This window comes from Empidonax traillii, unplaced genomic scaffold (assembly GCF_003031625.1).
Source record: "Empidonax traillii isolate 1590-97213 ecotype Southwest subspecies unplaced genomic scaffold, ASM303162v1 scaffold405:size801240, whole genome shotgun sequence".
Classification (NCBI taxonomy): Eukaryota; Metazoa; Chordata; class Aves; order Passeriformes; family Tyrannidae; genus Empidonax; species Empidonax traillii.
The window spans coordinates 303261-324497 of record NW_020955598.1 but is presented as its reverse complement, the minus strand read 5'-3'; the positions used below and the strand labels follow the sequence as shown (position 1 = coordinate 324497).

At 40.2% G+C, this 21237-nt stretch overlaps 1 protein-coding gene across 1 annotated transcript in view; it reads left to right on the top strand.

Moving 5' to 3' along the window:
• The first annotated feature begins 1179 nt into the window (after positions 1-1179).
• Positions 1180-21237, top strand: part of GNB4 (G protein subunit beta 4) — a 60725-nt gene continuing 40667 nt past the window's right edge. The window contains exon 1 of the mRNA XM_027893771.1: positions 1180-1284. The gene's annotated coding sequence lies outside the window, so the exon portion shown is untranslated. The remainder of the gene's footprint in view (positions 1285-21237) is intronic.

Sequence of the window (21237 nt, the reverse complement as noted above, 5' to 3'; positions counted from 1 at the left end):
CCATTCCCATCCAACTTTTACATAATAGCTAAGTGGTTAGAGCAGCCACCTCGATTCACTTCCTTCTTCAGTTCTTATTTCAGAGAATTGTGCCCTTCCCTTTAGGTTATTAAAATGATCTGAGTGATAATGCTTTCCAGAATGCTCTTTGAAAGCTGTTTTTTTTTGTGCATTTAGGAATCCAGAAACCCTGAGGTCTAAAGAAGGGCGAGTAAAAGGAGCCTGATCCTGAATTGTAATTGGTAACATGTGCAAGCAGGGGTGGCAGATGCTTTTCTAGGTTTCATACACAGAATTCCTTCAGCTTTACTTATTAATAGAGTGGTGCAGATGCTAAAGAATCACAAAGCAGATTTCCTTTTCATCTTACTTATGATTTTTTTCCATCTAATCGTGGAAGAATTAACCACACCCAAGTTTATCTCTCTCTGTGACAGGCAGATCGTAGTGTGGTCAAATTCATTGTGATCGTGCTGTGCAAAAATAGCAAAATGCCATTTAATTTGTTCTCTGATGTTTGTCTAGAATCACATCTCCTTTAGGCATAGTTATCAGCAACACTAAATACAACTGCTGATGTGTTTAATGTCATTAACACAAGAACTCTTGTACAATTTGTACAAATACATTGTTAGGGGAAAAATGAGGGTGCGGGAGATAATGTGAATAACTATAATAATAAATAACTTTACGTAACAATAAAGGAAGTGAAAAGGAAATGAAAAATACATCCACTTGTCTGAATACGACTGTGAGCTATTTTAATGGGAAATTTTAACAACTGAAAAAAAAATGAAAAGAAAAGAGAATAAAACCAGTGTCTGAATTTTCAAATAATCAAAATAATCAAACCCTAATTTGCTTCAATTAAAGACTTAGAGATGCTCCCAATGCTTTGATTCAGAAAAAAATGAGAAAGTTTCTTATTCACCTCAGCAGGCAGCTCTGCAAAATGGAAGATCCCTGTGCTCCTCTGAAGCCATTTAATGCATATATGAGCATGGATTCCCAGAACTATCTATAATGCATATAGTGCTTTCTGCTCTCAGTGGCTTTTTTTCCCCACTCTCTTTACGTCATTTGCCATTTGTGAGGGTTGCCAGGGTAATGACCAATCATCCCTGGAGAGATGCCTGCTAGTAAGGACAACATAGGCTTTCTCTTTTTTGGTATTCTGCAGTATGTGTTTGAGAGCTATTCTAGCATCAGGATTGCAGAACTTTTGTTTAGTTAGTAGGGAGGGAAAGTTTACAGAGTATGAAATAACAGCTTACAACTATTGAGGTAAGTGAGGATTTTTCTTTTCTATTTTATTAACAGTCCTGTCTGGATTTATTCAAAACACTGAACATCATTACTTTTTTGTTCTTGTTGTTGTTGTTTTTATTCGTGTAGCTGACCTTGAAATTGGTAATAGCAGAGAGGTTTTACCTAATTTGAACAATGAAATCTCAGTAGTGCTGCCTCTACAGCAGGTCAGGATTTTATTCTATTTGTAACTATGAATCCCACATCCTTTCTCTCCGCTACAATCACCATATACGTCCACTCATCCCCAAAATATTTTCAGAAGAATTAAAAACAAGAAACCCACAGAGTGTTGTAATGCAGATTTCAGAGCATTAACAGTGGTTGCCTCTCAGGCGAATGGGAAGTTCTGCATAGTCTTCTCTGTACTGTACGTATGGAATAGGCCACATCAACTGGAAACTGAAAATCCAGAGTGCAGTCCTGTCCCACAGGATGCTGAAGATGTTGAACTTGTGTTGTTTTTAGATTTTGACTGTTGAATAGACACTTGCAGGCTCATAGGCTCTTTCCTCACCCATGGAAAATGAGAAAATATAGCCTCCAGACTGCAGACATTTTTTCTGGAACAGGGATCAGCAATGTAAGCTGGTGGTGATAATTGCCTCTCTGAATAGGCCCAAATTTTGTTCTTTTGCACATGAGGGCCCCTAAATAATGCATAAGAAAGGAGGCAAAAAAAAATCTGTTCAGAAGTTCCCAATGATCTCTGAAGTTTCTGTGAAGTATTTAGGTGTAATCTGGGTTGTGACAGATATGAGTGAAATGTTTGGCTTGGGATGGTTTCTTTCTTTGTTGCTGTTGTTTTAAATAACCCACATCAGAAGTATTCTAAGTCCCAAGCACCTTTGTTGCTGCAGTTCCCTGTTTTTGTGATGGCTTCCTGGGAGAAAGGGACAATCGATGCAGTTGTTGTATTTGCTTTTCTGTGGAATTGCTAAAGTATCAAAGTTCAAATTAGTAACTGTCTCATCAAAATTACTATTTGCTGCTTAATATATGTGCACCTACGCATGTGCTTCTCATCCTGGCAACCTTACGTGTCCTGATGGGCACAACATATAATAATTAGAATAAAGCACATATTTATTTCACTCTATTTCCTGCTTACTGCAAATACATGCAGAGTGTAATTTTGACTCACACTTTTCCCCAGTAGAAAAATACAGTGGGGCATTTAATTAATGGAGCACAGCAGTGAGTCTGGATGTGTGTGTATGAGAGAGAAGAGTATTCAGAGCAACAGTTTTAAAAGTCTGAGGTGAAAATGATCTTTTCATCAGGCTGTTGAGAAAATATGTTTGTTCAGAAAGTAGACCCGTTTCCTCTTTCTAAAAATTGTTACTGGTTTTTGACATCTGTGTGCTGAATATTCCTTTTAAGCAGTTTAAGATAGGAGTAGTGTTAAATGTTTGACAGTGAAGGGGAAAAAAGTAAGCACAAAGAAACTATATATCATTATTTAATGTTTATCAACATTCCATATGATTCCAGCATTTTTAGTAATCTGGGAAGCAAATCCACAAAATGATAATTTTGTATTATTTTAGGTGTTGTCTTATAGCAGAAAAATAATATGATGACAGCTAGATGAGGTATGTTAATTAGAAAAGTAGGTTTTCACATGAGAGATTGAGAGGTAAAGCTTTCTGGAAAATATGGTGGGTAACAAGCCTCAGTCTTTATCTTTCTGTCCACCTTTTTCCTGTCTATCTTCACCATCTCTCTTTCCAATTTGAAAATGCTCCATGATTGTATTATGCAGAGAATAGCATTTACTTTCAGACAGTGGGAGAGAGAGAGAGAAGCTGAAAAGGGGAGAAGGGAATGAGTCTGCATTGTGAATTGTTCACAGTACAACTGGCAACAATTAGGGCAAGGTATCTGTGGCTCTGAGGAGTGATGCAGAGGCAAAGGGCAGGGAGCAGAGAAGGAGAGCTCCAAGGCTGGGTTTGGTGGTGCAGGAAACTACCAGAGAGCTGCAGGGAGCAGGCCAGGAGGAGACAGGTTCCTGGAGCAATCTCGGTGATTCTGGCGTGCAGGGTTCCGGGTGGTAATTTGGGGAGGATGGGGTGGATGGAGACAGACATTAAAGCTTGAGGTGCAGTGTTTGCCCATGATACAGTGTGAGTGCTGTTCAGAAATTTGACCCTTTTGATGCCCTATCTGTTGCTGGAAACTTTGGAGTGGTGAATTCCAGTTGTTTCTTTATCTTGTACTTTCAAATACATAGAAAAGAAGAAGAATTAACAGCACAAACTGACAAAAAGTCAGGCTTCAAACCAGGGTGGGAAAACCAAGGAGATACTCATGAATGGAAAGACATATCAGGATGGCAAAAGAGAAACTTACCCAGTGTTTCCAGTGCTTATCCTGGAAAGATTAAGACATGTTGGATAAGTGCAAGAATGTATAAAATCATTCAGTGCCCCAAACTCCTCATCCCTTGAGAAACAGAATGCAAAACATAAATGAAGGTGAATAATCATCGAGTGAACAATAGTTTCTAAACATAGTGTATGACAAAGCAAACCACTACTGATGACAGAACTAGTGCTATCACTGCGCTGGGCAGCTCAGCCTGAACTGTGGCCGTTGCTGTTAGAGGTCAATTCTCTCGAGACCTGATAGGTTATTTTATCTGAGAGACGTCATCTCTCCATGATCTGGCATAGATTACCTTTTTGGTCATCTGTTTTGTACTTTTTTTAATGAACAGTATCTCTCTGGATATATATCTCACAGGAATACTGTGAGTTCTAGTTTGTGACTGTAGTGATTGGTGAGACCATCAGATGAAAAGTTTACTAATTCAGCCAGGATGTTATTGCATTACCTGGGCCTGACTGTCCAATGCTGTGAATAAGCAAATCTCGGTTACTTCTGGGATCTGGAGATGTAACTCCAAAACTCTGATGCGAAATCATGACGTGTGTGTATTCAAGGCATTAAAAAATAACTGAGTTGCATGAACTTAGTTAAAGTGGCACCAGAAGGCACAGGAATAGTTGCAATGTAAAAGTCTGATTTTAAACTGTTAGTTACTGCCATTTTGAAAAAAAAAAAAAGAGTTGTGAAAATATGCTTTATCATCCAAAGCTGCAATCCAGGAACACAACAAAGGCATGTAGAAGGAAAGTTACTGTTGCTTGACCAGCAGCATGCATATTTAGGAAAGACTGAAATTTTGAATGTATTACAGCACTTCCAGTGTCTCTCTGAAAGTGCATATTAAGGTTCACTTTGAACAAGTAATTAGAGAGAAAATGTCTTGTGGTTTAAAGCAAAGTGGTTGGCAGAAGATGGGCATTTTAAAACACTTTACTAAAAGCTTCCAATTTATCCTTAGTCCTGTTTTCAAATTACTTAACTGTGGTTTTGTTGCACATCCATAAGTTTCAAAGAGACTTAGGTACTTTCAAACATTTCATCACTTATTCCTGAACTGTTGGATATTTGCTGTATGATGTCAGACCATTCCATTAAACACTTCAGGGCTTGTTTTTTCCCCTATGTAAGCTGGGAATAACCAATATTTACCTTATCAGACTATGGATGTTTCTGTTATTCTTTTTGTAGTGCTTTGAGTAGTCATGTTGTTCAGGGCTTAGTTACTTAAATATTCAAAGAGCACACAGCCCTCTGAGATCCCCCAGTTCATCTTGTTTTTCTATTGTAGTTACAAGGTCAAGTTGAAATAATCCCCATGATTATAAGAGCTTGTATGAAAAACTTTCCTGGAGAGCAACATCTGTTATCTGGTGGTAATAGTGATTCAAAGGAGCTCTTTGGGAAGAGAATACAGTCTGTCTCACATGAACAGGATGACTCAGTAGTTCACACTGGGAAAGAGAAACATTCTCCAGGCCTCACAAACGTGATTCTGGAGACTCATTACATGCATTATTATGTGCTTTTGTGAAGCTCATGACACAGCGCAATGGGAACGGTTTCTGGCAGCCACAGTCCTGCCTTCCCAGCAGCAGGAGTGATCCTAAACCATCTGCTGAGCCAGTGCTGCAGGCAGACCCTCGTTCCCCTGCAATTCCTCAGGGGCAGCACGTGTGGCTCTCGTTTCTCATGCGTGGTGATAAAGCAGAGTAAGGGTAAAACAGTAAAGTAAATCAGCAAAGGGCACTGGGAACTACCCTGTAACATGCCAGGACTCTGCCACACAAACATCTGTTTATTTACTGATAAGTAATTAACAGCTCTGCCTGTAGCTTGGGTTAACTTGTTTAGAGAAATTACATTACTCTGATGGGCTATGGACATACACATCAAATTTCATAAGGATTTGATTTTACTAACCATTTTATCTAAAATTCGAGTCAAATCCAGCCCCCCTTTCACATGACTGCCCCTGCTGCTCAAGGCCTACAAATCAAAGCAGCCTTACATCTTCACCTGGCTGAGCGAACAGGCATCCTGCCTTAACCTGGTGGGGATTGATGATTGAAACTACACTCCTGGACTGTGTGTGATGTTCCAGCCCTGGCTGCTTTCACAGAGGCTTCTCTCTGTCAGACATTGCCCTATGCAAATAAAACAACTCGTAGATGCTGTGTAGTAACATCATGTAAAATGCTGAGGACCTGAAATACTTACAGCTTAATTGACTGCAATTCCTGTTGACTTCGATGGGTGTTTTATTCAATTAGGGGCTGCAGAATTTAGATCATTGCCTCTGGCTTACATCATTGCAAATATTATTGATGCTCATAAAGCTTTCGGGGATTTTTCAGGCTTTTAGTCCACAAATTGAGTGCAATGTGAAAGGCTTGCTCGGGGGTGAGAGAAGTACTTATATCCATCTCATCTTTCATTTACTTATTCCTGAGTCTTTCTTTGTGCTATTCCTTTGGGAATGCTCATATAAAATATGCAATTTAACAAAGAGGGGGAAACGCAGCAAGATTCAAGTTTCATTTTGCACATTAGAAGTGTGCCTTTCTCATTTTCTTGCCTAAAATGTAAAAGTGAATCTGATTAATTTTAATCTCATAAAATGTTGCAATTAAGGCACAGTAAATTTAGAATGAATATTGAGGAAAATTTACAGTTTCCCAGGGGCGAGCGTGGATACAGTGTTTGAAACTTAAAACCATGCAGACTGGAGCGCTAGAAATTTCAGCCAAAGGAACTAACCCACTTCGGTGAGAACGGTCAGGTTGGCTTGAAAGAAATTTTACCTTTCAAATCTGCATGCCTTATAAAGTCAATGCTGGAGTTATGTGAATAGCACAAGCAGGGCTTGTGTAACTTAATTCTGACCTCTCAATCTCTGACCACAGTAGGAATATGGACAGGATAGATATCCTTGTGCTGGCTCTGTGTTAGGCCCAGAGAGAAAAGGAATACTTCCTTTTCCTAGCTTCTCCTCCTTTTCATTCAGTGCTCTGGGCAAGAATGGTGAGTAAACCTTTTCCCATATCCTCTGTGTAATTGCGTTTAATACTTCTTTTTATCTAGAATCAGCAATGAAACATCCAAAAATATATATATTTGTAAGTAAATGAAGACAAAAAAGGGTGATAGGGCTGGGCACAAACACTTTTAGGACACGTACTGTAGAAATCTGGTTGCATTTCAGGCAATATATTCTTACTACAGATCTTCACAGAAAAATCTGCAGAAGGAGCTAGAAAAAGTCATACATATACACATGCATATTCTTAGGTATATTTAGTAAAATTAGAGAAATGTCTCTGTGGAAAAATTTGTGCACATCACAGGTAGAGCACTGACTTCCTTCATGTAATTCTGTCATGGCAGGTGAAATGAAATCGGTCATAAATAAAGGTAGCCTCCTTAGAGAAGGCATTTTTTTGCAGCAGTGGAGAGCAAAATAAATGTTATCTGTCAGGGAAAGAAACAGGCTATTTAAATTCAGGCAGCAGAGCATCTTCAGTCGGAAGGGCTATTTTTAACTTCAGATGTAGCTTAATTTAGAAACCAAGCAGTTCAAGTCCTTTTTTTTTTTTTTTTTTTTCCCCCCACTTCTCTGACTGGAGATTTTTTATAATGATTGTAGATATCCTTGTGTGAAGGTACCGAATAGAATAAAAAATACATTATCCTGAGCTTCAAGGTCATGAAAATGCACATTGAAACAAAGCAGCTTTGTGGCAATACACGTGCAAACACAGAGATCAGATGAGATCGATGCACTATTTTATAAGCATAAGGGCCACTTTGGCAATTTTCCAGGAGGCTGCATATAATTTTGTATATCCATTTATGCAAGATCTTACCCAGATCTGAATTATTTTGTGTAGGAAGTGCTGTAATTGCGTACAACCCCATACAACATGTGATAAAGAGAGTGTAAATTCCAGTGGTTTCTAAGGCAGAAATGTTTATGAGAAATCTGGCAATGATTTCCTGCATTGATTTTTCTGAGCCAGCTTCTTGTATTTGGCTTTGTTTGCAAGTTAATCACAAGAATTGAGAAGCTCATTTCTTTATAGAAGATATTCAGAACTAAGAATTGCAGATTTGACTCTATTAAGTGATTACAGGCTTTTTAATGTATTCAGATTCAGAACATGAAAAAAATCCTCTCACAAATGGAAGTACTTCCAAGATGGCTTGTTGCAAACACTCCTCTTGCATAATTGCATACTCTATGTCACTCAGCATTCATCTGGTGAATTGCAGTAGCATTTCAGCACAAAACTCGATCCGAGCTGGGTTTTATAGTTTACCTGTTCAAGCTCAGCCCGAAGCGATTCTGAAAGCTATTCCAGTTGCATAACAATAACAAGGAGCAGAGAGACATGTGCCATTGCGACAGGAATAATTGAGTTATTAATAAGCTGAATGTGACATGGAAAAGTTGCCTCTATTTCTGAGCATAGTGACACCTTCACCATTAACTCTTAAGCACACACAACTTCGTACAGTTTCTGAAATTTTGCTTGAAGGGTTGAGCGTTTTTGCACGTACAGAAAAGATAACTTTTTCTGTAGTCACCTAAAATCCTGCAATTATAAGTGAAAGCTTCTGCTGCCATTTATTCTTTAACTTATGACAGCTAAAATTAGAGGCTTTCATTCCATTGTTTTTATACACCGGGTAGCATGATGTAATCTAGTAAGAACATCATAAAACAAGTTAGAAAGTTAGAGTTATAATCTGTAACGTTCAATGGAGGTTAAAAAGAAATACAGTTTAGAGCTCAGTGCTTCTGAATTGCCCATTTTGAATGGGGATTTCTTTCATCTTCCTCTGAAACATTTGTTTTTTAAGGAACGCTCCTTTTCCTGGCCACGTTCTGTGTGGAGGGAATATGTGAGTTAGCATAGAAGCTGTCAGAGCCATTAGACTCTGCTGTGGGGTTTCCTTAATTCTCTGCTGGCCACACAAACCTGAATTAAGGCTGAATTTAGTCTCTGGGAGGCATTTTAGTCGTGCTGTCAGACTAGGAAATTCAGACTGTGACGCACAGTTCGGGTTGGGAATGTGCATTCAGAGCCCTTTCTTAAAGAGGCTTTTCTTTGTAATAAAGCAGATATATTGCACCAATATTTGCTGAAGTGTTTCAGCTTTTGAAAGAGAATGTGATTTTCTCATCAAAGACTAGATCTGAAGCTTGTAGCAAAAGAAGCACTCAGCACATATACTTTCTTGTTTTAGGTATGTTGGTATGCTGTCAAGATGCAGGATTGAGTTTGCTTATTATGGATGCTTTAAAAAAGACTAAAAACTATCCAAAAGAAGCAGGAGAGTTGTCAAGAAAAAAGCCAAAACCCTGCAGAATTGAGGGTAATATTTTTGGTCTTACAGAAACACAGGATATACTTTAAATAATTTTCTAAACGGCTTTATAAAATCTTGAAATCTGTAAAATCTTGAAATTTATAAAAACTTGGAATTATGACTGTCCATTTGTATTTGCTTTGTTTTCCTTTGGTCTATAGTAAAACCCAACTGTTTTGACAGCATATAGTAATTCTATTTTCAGGCATTCTAAACTGCCAAGTGTCTTTGAAGGAATATGGTGACACAGAGGTGATGAGGCTTCAGTAAGGCTGAACCTTGAGCTTCAAGGAAAGCTTGGATTTCCTGTGGTGCAGCACTAAAGTGCTCAGGGACCTGAAAGGAGGTTGTAGGTGGGTGTTGGTCTCCTCTCCCAAATAGTAAGCAATAGTACAAGAGGAAATACAAATTGCATCAGGAGAGGTTTAAATTTGATATTAGGAAGAATTTCTTCACTGAGGGGATTGTCAAGCACTGGAAGAGGCTGCTCAGGGCAGGGGGTGAGTCACCACCCCTGGAGGTATTTAAAAGGCACTTGGATGTGGCACTTGACATGGTTTAGTGCTGGACTTGGCAGTGTTAAGTTAAAGGTTGGACTTGATGATCTTGGAGATCATTTCCAACCTAAATGGTAATAGTTTTCATCTACAGATCTCCATGTGTTTTACAGTGAAGGTCAGTATCATGGCCTTAATTTATAGAGATGGAGATGGCTGGATAGAATGCTCCCAGGGTTTCATGAGCAGCCCTTAAGACCTGGTTTCCCTCTGCCTTCCCTGCTCTGGGTCTCCCAGTAGTGACTGGGTCACTCATTAAAGACTCCACAGTTCCATACTGGAACCTGCAGGCTGGATCCAGATTCAAGGGGCCCAGTAGGGTCTCTGAGAGACATGGAATGAAGCTGCTGGAGCCTTTGACTTTTATCTCTGTCTGATCCCAAAGCAGGTATTACACTGTCTATCTATATAATCTATATTATATATCTATTTCTGTCTATATATAATCTATTTCCATTGGCAGGTAATCACACAGATAATGTACTGACTTTTCCATAAAAATTTAATTTGAATTTTTCTCTTCAAAAAGTTTAAGCCTTCTCTCCCATGTCACTTGTTGTTACAAGAAAATGTACGAGTGTTTTCTATGCCCACAGATCACAGGAGGGAGGACAAGCAGTGGACTGGAGTTTTTATTAACCTGCCTTCTCAGAAATGGGAAATGATTTTATCAAAGTGTGACAAATCACAAGTAAATAAACTGATATTTTAGGTGAAACACAGGAGACTGTAACAGTCATACCGTGCTTTTAATTATAGAAATACAACGTGCTACTCCTGTATAAGGATTCTCAGGCATCAGTATGTAAGCAGTTCACAGCATACGTAGGCATCACCATCCCATGTTCTTTCATCTTGGAGAAGATGGTCATAGATGAGGAACTAAAAATAGTGCAGTTCAGGAGCGCATGCTCCCTGGAGGGGATCAAAGGCTGAGATGCTGCTTAGGCATGCAGACAACCAGAAGTATCGGAGCAGGAAGAGTGTGGTTGAACCAGTTAGAGCACCGATAAAATCTGCTACTTCTGGCTTCAGCAAAGTTTGTGACAGCAATAGAAATGGAGCGCAGAAACGCAGGGAGAGAGAGGTGCGAGGCAATTCCCATGGCAGTTCCTGTAGCCTGACCTTACATGCCTAAATGCCCATAGCCTAACCTTACATGCCCAACAGAGGTGCCTAAATGAGGAAGGCAACTTTTCCTGAACTATCGAGAGATTTAATGCAGAGGATGCTATTTCAGAAAATAATTCAGAGTCCAGAAGTATGGCTTCTGCTCTGAAGCACCTTTAGAGGAGCCTGACACTCCTCACTGATTCTGAAGGAGATTGGTTTAACTGCCTGCCCTAATCCACTGGGTTGGTATTGAACACAGCCCATGTAGGCACTGCAGAGGCAACTTTGTACCCAGGACTACACATCTAATACTGCTAATGTTCTTTCTGCAAGCCATCACCTTGGGAAACTTCCACTTCCCCCTCAGGCTCCTCTTTCTGTTCTTTACATGGCATACAGGTCTTGTGTGTGGAGGCTGAGTAGTTTGTCTGAAGGACAAAGACAATGGAAGAGTATCTCAGGTGTGTGCGTTGCTTTTGTAAGTCAGACACGCTCAAGGACTCTCCTCTTCTGTGTTTCGTCCTAGGTAGGGGAGGTTATTTCTCTAATCAGGATCGGCTTTCTAAAAGTCTCTGGCAAAATCATAAGTTGAGCTGTTTAGTTCAATGAGATCTCTGAAAAACAGGAAGATTTGTACCCAAAACAAATGGTTTTGTGCCATATCTGATGTAAGGAGAAAGCAGTATTTACTTGAAAAGGAATGTATGAAAAATCTGGCTTTTCATTAAAGTAGGTATTTTTTTAACTCAAAAAGGATTATTTTTTTTATTTTATGGTTAAAAATACTTTTTTGAAATGTCATTACTGAAAATTTTGTATCCAGAGCCTGGCTTCAGAAGTTCTGCTCAGTTCCTCTGCAGCTGACTCGCAGCTCTATTAACACTTTTCATGTTTCTCTGTTGCACTTGTTTAATACCAGACAAGGAGCCATGTGGGTGACAGTTCTGTACCAACAAATCTTAACAGACAGATGCTACAATTTGATCCTGATACTCACTGTATGTTTTACTTAGTGCTGCAACCAGGGCTTAAAAATACAAGCACCAGCTTTTTTCCTGTATATATCTCCATTTAAAAGCCTGTTCTGATCTAACGTAACAGTAATAGGAGGCTATTTTATTTTTAGACTAAATGAAGGAGGGGGACAATGACATTAATATGTGTCATGGTCCAAGAAAGCTGACATTGGCTGACATTCATCACCAGATCTTGCATAAGCATTCACCATACCTAAATTAAGTAGTAAGAAGAAACTTCCTCCTCCTATTAAGTGGCCCTTTATACAGAGAAGATTAAATTCAGCTGATAATGTCACCAGGAAGTCAGTGCAATATTTAAAATCCGGTTGACAGTGTAAATACTCAGTTGTTCAGGCACAGCTGTGGCAGTGCTACATCCTGGGCTGAGCACTAGGTTGAGGTGTGCAGGGGGGAATCCTGGAGCCAGGGAAACCCAAGGAAGAGCAGGGAGCTCTGCCAGGCAGCTCTCAGGAGCAACACTGGGAGATTGAAACTGTCCAGGGGAGCTCTAGTGACCAGCAGTGCTGTGGGCAGGGATCAGGAGGGAATTTTGCACAGCAAGGACTGTGCTCAGAAGTTTCCAGCCCAGGGAGTGCTCTGGGTCTCTGCCGTAAAAGTGGAAACTCATCTCACAGTTAAAACCAGCGTTTCTGCCTTATGAAGTGCAACAGGGACAAATGTCCAGTCTTGCACCTGGGAAAACATAATCCAGGAGTGTATCACAGGCTGGGATCTACCTGGCTGGAGAGCAGCTCTGTGGAAAGGGGACCCTGGTGGACCATGAGCTCAAAAGGAGTGACCAGTGCTGCTGAGGTGATGAGAGCCAGCAGGGTGCTGGGTCACATCAACAAGGGCATCAGCAGCACAGAGAAAGAAATCACTGTCCCACTCTACTCAGCAGTTGTGAGACCACACCTGGTCTACTATGTTCAGTTTTGGACCCTACCATGCAGAAAATAAGTGGACAAGCTGGAGAGGGACCAGAGAAGGGCCATAGAGATGATCAAAGGACCAGGAATCTTCTGGGTGAGGAAAGGCTGAGGGAAACGGGTTTGTCCAGCCTTGAGAAAAGAAGGCTCAAGGGTATCACCATCTTCCAGAATTCAAATGGGTGGCTATAAAGATGGAGACTCCCTTTTTGCAAGGAGTCACAAAGAGAAGATGAGGGGCAGTGGGTACAGGTGGCTCCTGGGGAGATTCCAATTGGACACAAAAGCAAAATATCCCACAGTGAGAACAATCAGACATTGGAATAATCTCCCCAGCGAAGTGGTGGATTCCCCTATGTTGGACATTTTGAGGTTCAGCTGGACAGGGTGCTGAACCATCTTGTCTAGACTGTGCTTTTGCCAAGAAAGGTTGGGCCAGATTGCCTTTGAGGTCCCCTTCTGTCCTGGTATTCTATGATTTTATGATTTGATTCGTTTGATTTGATCTTTAGTTCTTGTGTGAACGGGTCCTTTCTCGCTGTCAGTTATGGCTGTAAGGTTGATGGACCAACCCTCTGTGGTCCTTCAGTGCTCCCTCATACAGAGGAGAGGGAAATAATTTTAGTTAAAGTAAAAATTAGAAACACTGAGCAGAGGTGCCCTCAGCCAGGAAATTAGGAAATTAAATCCCTGATACTTAGCATGGAGTAACAAAATCATAGTGGCTATATTTTCCCAGAACTGAAAAATTAGGAATTGAGCAAGGATGTTTATGCAGTATCATAATTCAGTCTTGGAGGTGACAAAATAATGAAGCTAATGTTTTGTTTAGGAATCTGAGTATCATTTTCTGGTATATGTAAATAAGGGTAAATATGTGTAAAAATATTTGACTAAAAATCTCAACTGAAAGAGCAAAAGAACAAAACCAAAGACATGGTTTAGATGTATAGAGAAAGACTTGTTCAGTGAACCCCTCAAACGTTTTTAGAAAAATGAGCAAAGTGGTAGCAAAGGCAGCTAAAGAGGAAAGCATTTTAAACTTCTAGTAAGTAGACTTTTATTTCTAAATATAACTACTCTAATAAATTACTTTGGAAACTTATACACAGAACCACAAAATATCCTCAGCTGAAGATGTTGCTGAGAAATGTCATGAATTCATTGGAAAAATACACTTATAGCGTTCATAACGCATGTTTTATGGAGGGAAAATGTGTTTCCCTTGATGCATATTCATAAACAATGGGTTAATCCAAGCACACACCCTGTATCTGTGTTGGTGCTAAATGCTTCCAACGCCACAGAAATTACACACACACAGAGAGATCTGCTCTCTGCACTATTGTGAAGTTTTACTGTTCTTTACAGTCTATTTTTTTATGTGTACTTTTTCCTTGTGAGGAGGGGATAAGCAATCAAAGCTACAAACAGAACTCTTGGTGAGCGTGGTGCTTCCACATCCCTGGGCCTGCTCCGGTGCCATCCCATTATTTCTGGTGCCAGCAATTCCTCAGCACTTGCCTGAGGTGGGAGCTGCTACACTGGTGGCTGATAACAAACCTTTGAGCTGCTTAGACCGACCCTTTAAATGTCCCTCTGACATAAGCTCAGCCTTGGGGACTTGTTGGTATGTTGCCTGATAACAGGAGGTTTCCTAACGCAGCCTTTGAAAGGAATGGACAAAAGCAGCACAGCAGGGTTCTCTGGGGCACATCGTCCTTGCTACTTCAAAGGGAACCCTTTTATCTTGGGCTTTGAGAGACCCTGCACCCAACGTGCTAAGGAGATTTAGAACATCCTTGTTTAGATTTTTGCCTCAGGAGGTTTTTGTCTGATGGTTAAGAATGAACAAAATCCAAGCTAAATTCAAAGTGGTTAATTGTTTGGGGGTGAAAAAAATGTTCCACGCGAATTCGTGAAGGTGAAGATGTCCCTGCTCATTGCAGGAGGGGTTGGAACTGGAGAATCTTTGAGGTCCTTCCAACCTGAACTATTCTGGGATTTTATGGTTCTATGACATTTCTGGATGAAAATGTCGCACACAATTTCTTCGGTCGTTGGTATTCCTGGTGAAGTCACTGTGTTGACACTGGTCATGTGCACAAGCAACTGTTCCAGCTTGTGTGCACACACAAACCAAGGTGGATTTTACTGCATATACAACTGATATTCAAACAAGAAGGAAGTGGGACACCTCCTACAAGGTCTAGGATACAGATTAACAGTTTGGTAGCTGTGGCCCCACATCTGAAATGAAAGTTTAGCCTCAGTTGTGTGTACAGTTGATGAGAGCAGTGATAATTCTATCATGAGAATGACGATGATGCACTAGAAATCACAGCTGCTGGCATGGAAGCACAGCTTGCTGGTGAGACAAATTTAGGTGATGCAGATAATTTCCAGAATGTTGAAGTAACTGCAGTAATGTGGGGTTTGTAGTGAGCCTGGGGTTTTGTTGTGCTTTGCTGGAGTTCTTTGGGAAGGTTTTGTTTGTTTGATTGGTGGTTGTTCATTTTTTTCCTGTGACTCAAAAATGGCAAGTGTGGACCTATTTTGGAATAAATTACAACATTTTTTTAATCAAAGGTAGATCAAAATGTTCAGTATATTTCAGTATGGTCATTGATTTTTTAGGAGCAATAAAAGTGAGCTTCCTCCACTTAGATTCCAGCAACTGATATCCCACAGGAAATTTTCTTGAATTTGGAGATGATGGTGGTGAACACAAGAATTGGGAGCTGGCTGAAGCGCTGACTAAAAGTAACATTCAAAAGAAAGTGATGAGGCTGGAGAAAACTGATGTTTCTCCAGGATCAGTTTTGGAATCTGTTGTATTTAATATATTTACTGGTGTGTCGAGGTGAAATTCCTCAATATTGGAACAATGCTGGTAGGTATTGCCAATGCTGAGGAAGACTGGGTTGTTGTTCAAGAAGAATTAGGCTTTTTTACCAGCTTGCTGGTAATGTCATATAAGTCACGTACTGTACCAAGCCAGGCACCTTGGGTGCAACAACAACCTCATCTGTAACCTGGGGGTTTATCAACTGGAAGTAGCAGAGGTAGAAGCAAACCTGAGTGCACTTGTCAGAGGAAGGATGAGTGTGATTACACATTGGAAAATAATTATGTTAGAAAAGATAATGCAGTCCTGGAAGGTGAGAGGTTTTTAACAATTTGAAGGAAATGTTGGTACCATCTTACAAGGAGTGTTAACTCCTTTTGAGTATTTCTGCAGTTGTTTAGCTATTTTTAGACAAATAAACTGTGAGAGGTATAAAGAAGAGCTACAGGATGAGCAAGGGCATGGATCTTCATCTTTTGAAGGGAAATTATAATGTCTCTTGTACCCAACCAAAGGGAGCTTTCGGGGGTGATGGATTATTAAATACACTGGGAGCATATATAGGTGTCCTTAGTCTGTCTGCTGAGATCACTAATAAAGCTGCCAATCACTGGCTGTTCAGCAGTTTTCCTTTGTGATGAGGATAGTGGACTGGTGTTAATTCCAGAAGTCCACAAAACTTTTGCAAGTGCCGCTGACAAGAGGATCGCCAGTAAGACTACATTTTTATTAGCACTGCAGAAAGCACTCGGCAGCCTCAAAAAAACGAATACCACATTTCAAATCTTGGCTACAGATTACTTAGAAAAGAATGAACTGTTCTTTAATTGAGATCTTACTGAACTTCCTTCTTTTAGGTCTTTTGAGCAGGGCTCTGGTGGTGTCACTGCCTTAGCCCTGCCTAATGAGCCAGCTCCCCACGATGACAGCTGCTGCTGTCTGGGTTTGACTTTGGAGAGCTCCGTAAGTGCGGAGTGGGATGACATCATGCTCCCTGGGGTGTCAGCTATTAGCTGCTAAAAATAGTTACAGGCAAACACAGAAAAGAAAAAAATCAAATGTCTCTTTAAACCACTAGTGAATGGGAAGGTAAAGAGCCAGAGCTCAGCTGAGGGGTCTTTTGTTTAAATGCGAGGGCAAACACCGTTGGGGCTGCCGTCCTGGCAAGTGATGCAGCTGATGCTGTGATCTGGGAGAGCCCACAGGGACAAGCTCATCCCTGGTGAAATTCCAGAACTGTCATGGTAAGTGAGCTTTTTGTGTTTATTTCCCACTGGTTAGGTTATCTGATCTGATCTGAGTAATCCGTGTCTTGTCGTCCTTAATGTAAGTGTAACTGTGGGATTCGCAGCACGAGGATGATGTCAGTGTTACTGCCAGTACAACCACAGTTCTATGAAAAAATAAAACACAAAGCAGTATTAATTTTGCAAAATTAAATGTTCAAGCTTAAGAAATAATGTACAGTAAATGCTACATGCAGGCATAGATGGTGCCTCTAGTCTCCAAGTTCAGGAAAGTGTCCTGCTCACCCTGTGTTTTGGGGTTATTTGGTGCAAGATTTTGACACCACTTATGACTTTTAGGCCTTGATTACAGATTTATGAGACAAGACAGGCTTGAAGACAGAGGTCTCATTCTCAGGCTTTAATTTAGTTCCAGTTTTGTAATGTAGACCTCTGTTTGACATTTCTATGGTACTAGTAAGGTGTTTCAGATATTAAGCTGCTCCAAATTAAATTTGATCTAATAAAGAAAACACATATAAATACAGAAGCAATATAAGATGAAAGTTAAGATTAACACAGGACTGAGTGTCTCACAACCTTTGAAAATCTCATCCTTTTTTTGTACTAATTAGGCCATGGACAGAAATTTTCAACTAGGCTTATCAGTGCTGTTAGAAGAATGTCTAACCTCAGTTACTCCTAAGAATATTTTTTGTACTTCTTAACTTACCATCTAAGGGCAGGCAGGGGTAGAAATATGAAGCTCTGACTGTTCCAGACAAACACCAGAGATTCTCATTCTGAGTTACAAATGGGCCCAAAGCTGCCTTGGCCAAAGTATAATCTTTTTCTCACCCATTTGAACTCACCTGCAACGGCTTCACGGTGATGCAAAACCATCACAAATCACTCATAAGTAACACTGGTCCCCTTAGCAGGGAGAACAACCTGTTCTCCCTCCAGATTTGGCACCCTGGCCCCAAACTACCTGGTCTGCAGCCAGTGAACAGTCTAAAACCACAAGTCTGCTGATCCCACAGAGCCTGACTCTGGTCTCTGCCAAGCCCTTGCCCAGAGGGAATGAGGAGCTTGATGGATGTGGTGCTGCAGGACATCTGAGTGTGTGCTAATGAAGCAACAGATCCATTGCAGTATTTAGCCACGTCACAAGATCCAATTACAGGAACTTTGTGAAGTATAAACCAGTCTGATTTTACCCTGTGCTCATCCTGTAAAAGTTGGCCTCTCTAAGAGATGTTCCCATCCTACCATTATTTCCCTGTGCTGATTCATCTACGTTCAAGATAGTTTAGAACTAGGGTTTGATTCTGCCTTGTTGCTGGTAATGGTTTTGGTAAATCTGTTTGGTAATTTTCACGGATAAAGCTGAAGAATCCCTGGGTCTTCTGCTTGCAGGGCGTGACATGTAAAGTAGAAGTTTTTCTTGCAGATCAGAAGGCAGGGGACTGACGTAGGAATTATTGTGTGAAATTGCATTGTCTCTGTTATGTAGGAATTCAGACAATGATTGTGATAGTCCCTTTTGTCCTTTAAAAATGAGAATTTATGACTCAGAAGGTGCTCTGCTGTCAGTCACAAAATTTTCCCATTACACCGACCCTTATTTTTAATGCTATAATATCCTGTTCTTTTAGGTGCAAGTGTGGTGTTTTGAATGCAAACTGATTTACAGTCATTTTCTTCAGTCTGCAAAACGGGCACCAAAAAAAAAAAAAAAAAAAAAAAAAAAAAAAAAAAAAAAAAAAAAAAAGAAAAAAAAGAAGAAATTTTCTTCTTTGTGTGGGTTTGTGAGTTTTGTTTTTTTTTTTAAGGAAGAGGACTATTTTTAGATGACTCCTACCTGAAGGAGCAGCATCTTAAAGAGAATGATAATAAGAAATCGAAATACCGGGAAGCTTTACAACCCCAAATGCATATGATCTTTAGCAGGTGGTCAACTTCTTGTTTAGAAAGGTTTCCTGCTGCATTAATATTTTCCTTGCTGTATCCCCCAAGGCTGAACGTCGCTATCTCCTGCAGACAATGCAGCAACGCCCTGATTTTGTATTAGACAATGATTTTTTTGATTCACAAGCTGTTTCAGCATTCCAGAGCATTGCACTGTTATAGCGTGGATTCATCTGAATTTATAGTAATTTATTCATAAAAGGATTGTTCTCTCTGGTTTGTGGGATGCCATCAGGGGTAAAGGCACACGCCGTAGCACAAACAACTGAGATCTTGTGGCAGAATTTTTGTCTGCTTGCTGCTTTCACTGATGGCCTTGACAGTGATTATAATGGCAGTAGAATGAAATAGCCTCTAAAAAATAGAAGTTTCTGTTGGAATGCTGGCAAAGTAGTGCAGATGTGGCATAAAGTTATTGTATCTTCTGTAGGTGGTGGCACTCTCTCAAATGTTCTGTTTTCAAGGTTCAACTAAGAACTGTACAAAATACTCCCAGCAAGAGGTAGAACTACCTGAGCCTCATGTCCTTTGATTTTGGCTGAGCAATCAAACTCTTGTTCTGTGCTTTTTTGGTGTGCAAATGGACCTAATGTGTCTGGAACTTAGTTGAAACTGAAGCAAAGTAGAAAACAGATTAAGTGACAGTGAATGGATCTACCTGAATTTTGTAGGGAATGTAAGAATAGTGGACCTAAATAATCAACAAAATTAGGGTAAAATTCTTTATAAAGCACCTGTGGAAGCACATATTTATGTTTGGCATGTCCAAACTATATCCCATTGAAATGATGGACAATTCAACAAAATGTGTGTACCTGGAATGTACTGAGATCCAGTAGCAGGAAGCTGAGTCCAGATAAAGTCAGACTAGAAATGAGGCAGATGTGTCTATTAATGTGGGTCATTAAGCACGGGCACATCTACACAAGAAAGATGATGTTTCACATGCACAGTAAATTGAGGGTTTGACTTATATAAGACTACACACGTAATCCAAATTAACATCAATGAGGTAAGGGATCTGATGTAGGAACTACTTAAGGGATACAGTTCCACTGTTGCTGCAAAATGCCAGACTGAAAGATCAAATAATCTCTCTGGCTGGAAAACACACAAGTCCACAGCGATAGCTCTGTCCTGCACCTGCACAACAGACAGAGAACAAGAAAAGGTTTTCATTTCTACTGCATAGGAAAATATTAATGGTCCTGTCTCACCACACATTTTCGCACAATTAGATAGTTAGATCATGTAAAATCTTGCCTCATCACCAAGTCTACTTACCGTAACATTTCAGACATGAGGAGAGGGACACCTGCATTAAAGTGAAATTTGACAATTGTCTTGTACGGAAGTTGGTGAGACAGAACCCTTATCCACAGAAATCGTGTTGTCAGCAGCGCTGCTTGTTTGAATTAAGGCTGCAGATTGGATCTAGTCGTTGATGCTGATCTCAACTTTTATGTAGGACATAAATTGAATACATTACATTTCCTACCGCACCAGGCCTGCTCTGACGCAAACACCAAAGCTGAAGTGAACGGGAGCAGGCAGCGCTCTCAGCCTGAGGTGCCAGGCCATTAGAAATTCCAGGTTCCTTAAATGTAAGTGTAGTATAGAAATCCAAGCTGAAAGACATCCCAAAAACATATCCAGAGATATATATTATTCTTACAACACGCTGGAATCAGCTGTTCCTGCTGACCCTGAGCCAAACCCAGCGAAGGAGCCTTTTGATTTATTTCAAGAAACATGTTGAGTTCAGTGTCCTGTAACTGCATCTGTCACCACCAGCCCCTCAGGAAAAAACTGAGGAGGGCTGTTTTTTGTTTTTCAATCGTTAACTTCAAACTGCTGTGCCTTCCTTCCTCTCTAAGCTTCCTTTTTGTGTAGATGAAACCCAGTGATGCAGTGTTTGCCTATAGGCGTCCTTTTTCCTGTGAACACAGAAAACCCTGAAGAACAAATAAACTGTTTAAGTTGCTGATCCTGCATGTTTGCAAATTCATTGGGAGATTTGGCTCACATGTAAGGACACAAGGATCCGGCTCCTGGGGAATAAACGTCAAAGAACATGAAAAGAAAAGCCTTAGTAGGCACTGGGACTATAAGAACAAAGAGTGCTTCCAAACTTCAGTAGTAAAAACCACTGGGAAATGTGGAATAGTCTGACAGAAGCAATAAGAATGATGGTTCTGAGTCAGGCACTGAATCAGAAAAAAAAAAAAAGAAAAAGGAAAGAAAAAAAAAAAGATACTTGATCCAAGTGAATTAAAGCCACTTATATTCCTGGAAATGAATTATTTCCTCTTTATCAAAAAAGGAAAAGAAGACAGAGAGGTTAAAAATGTAATTATATGTTGCAGAAAGAATTATATGGCAATTTCTGTCTCCTAGGCTTGTGCCCAGAGCACAGACCAGAACTCTGAAGCACTGACTGACTTTCTGCAGTGTCTCAGCAGTGTTGCCTGTGCTGCCTATTTACTTTTCAGTACTTCCTCTCAG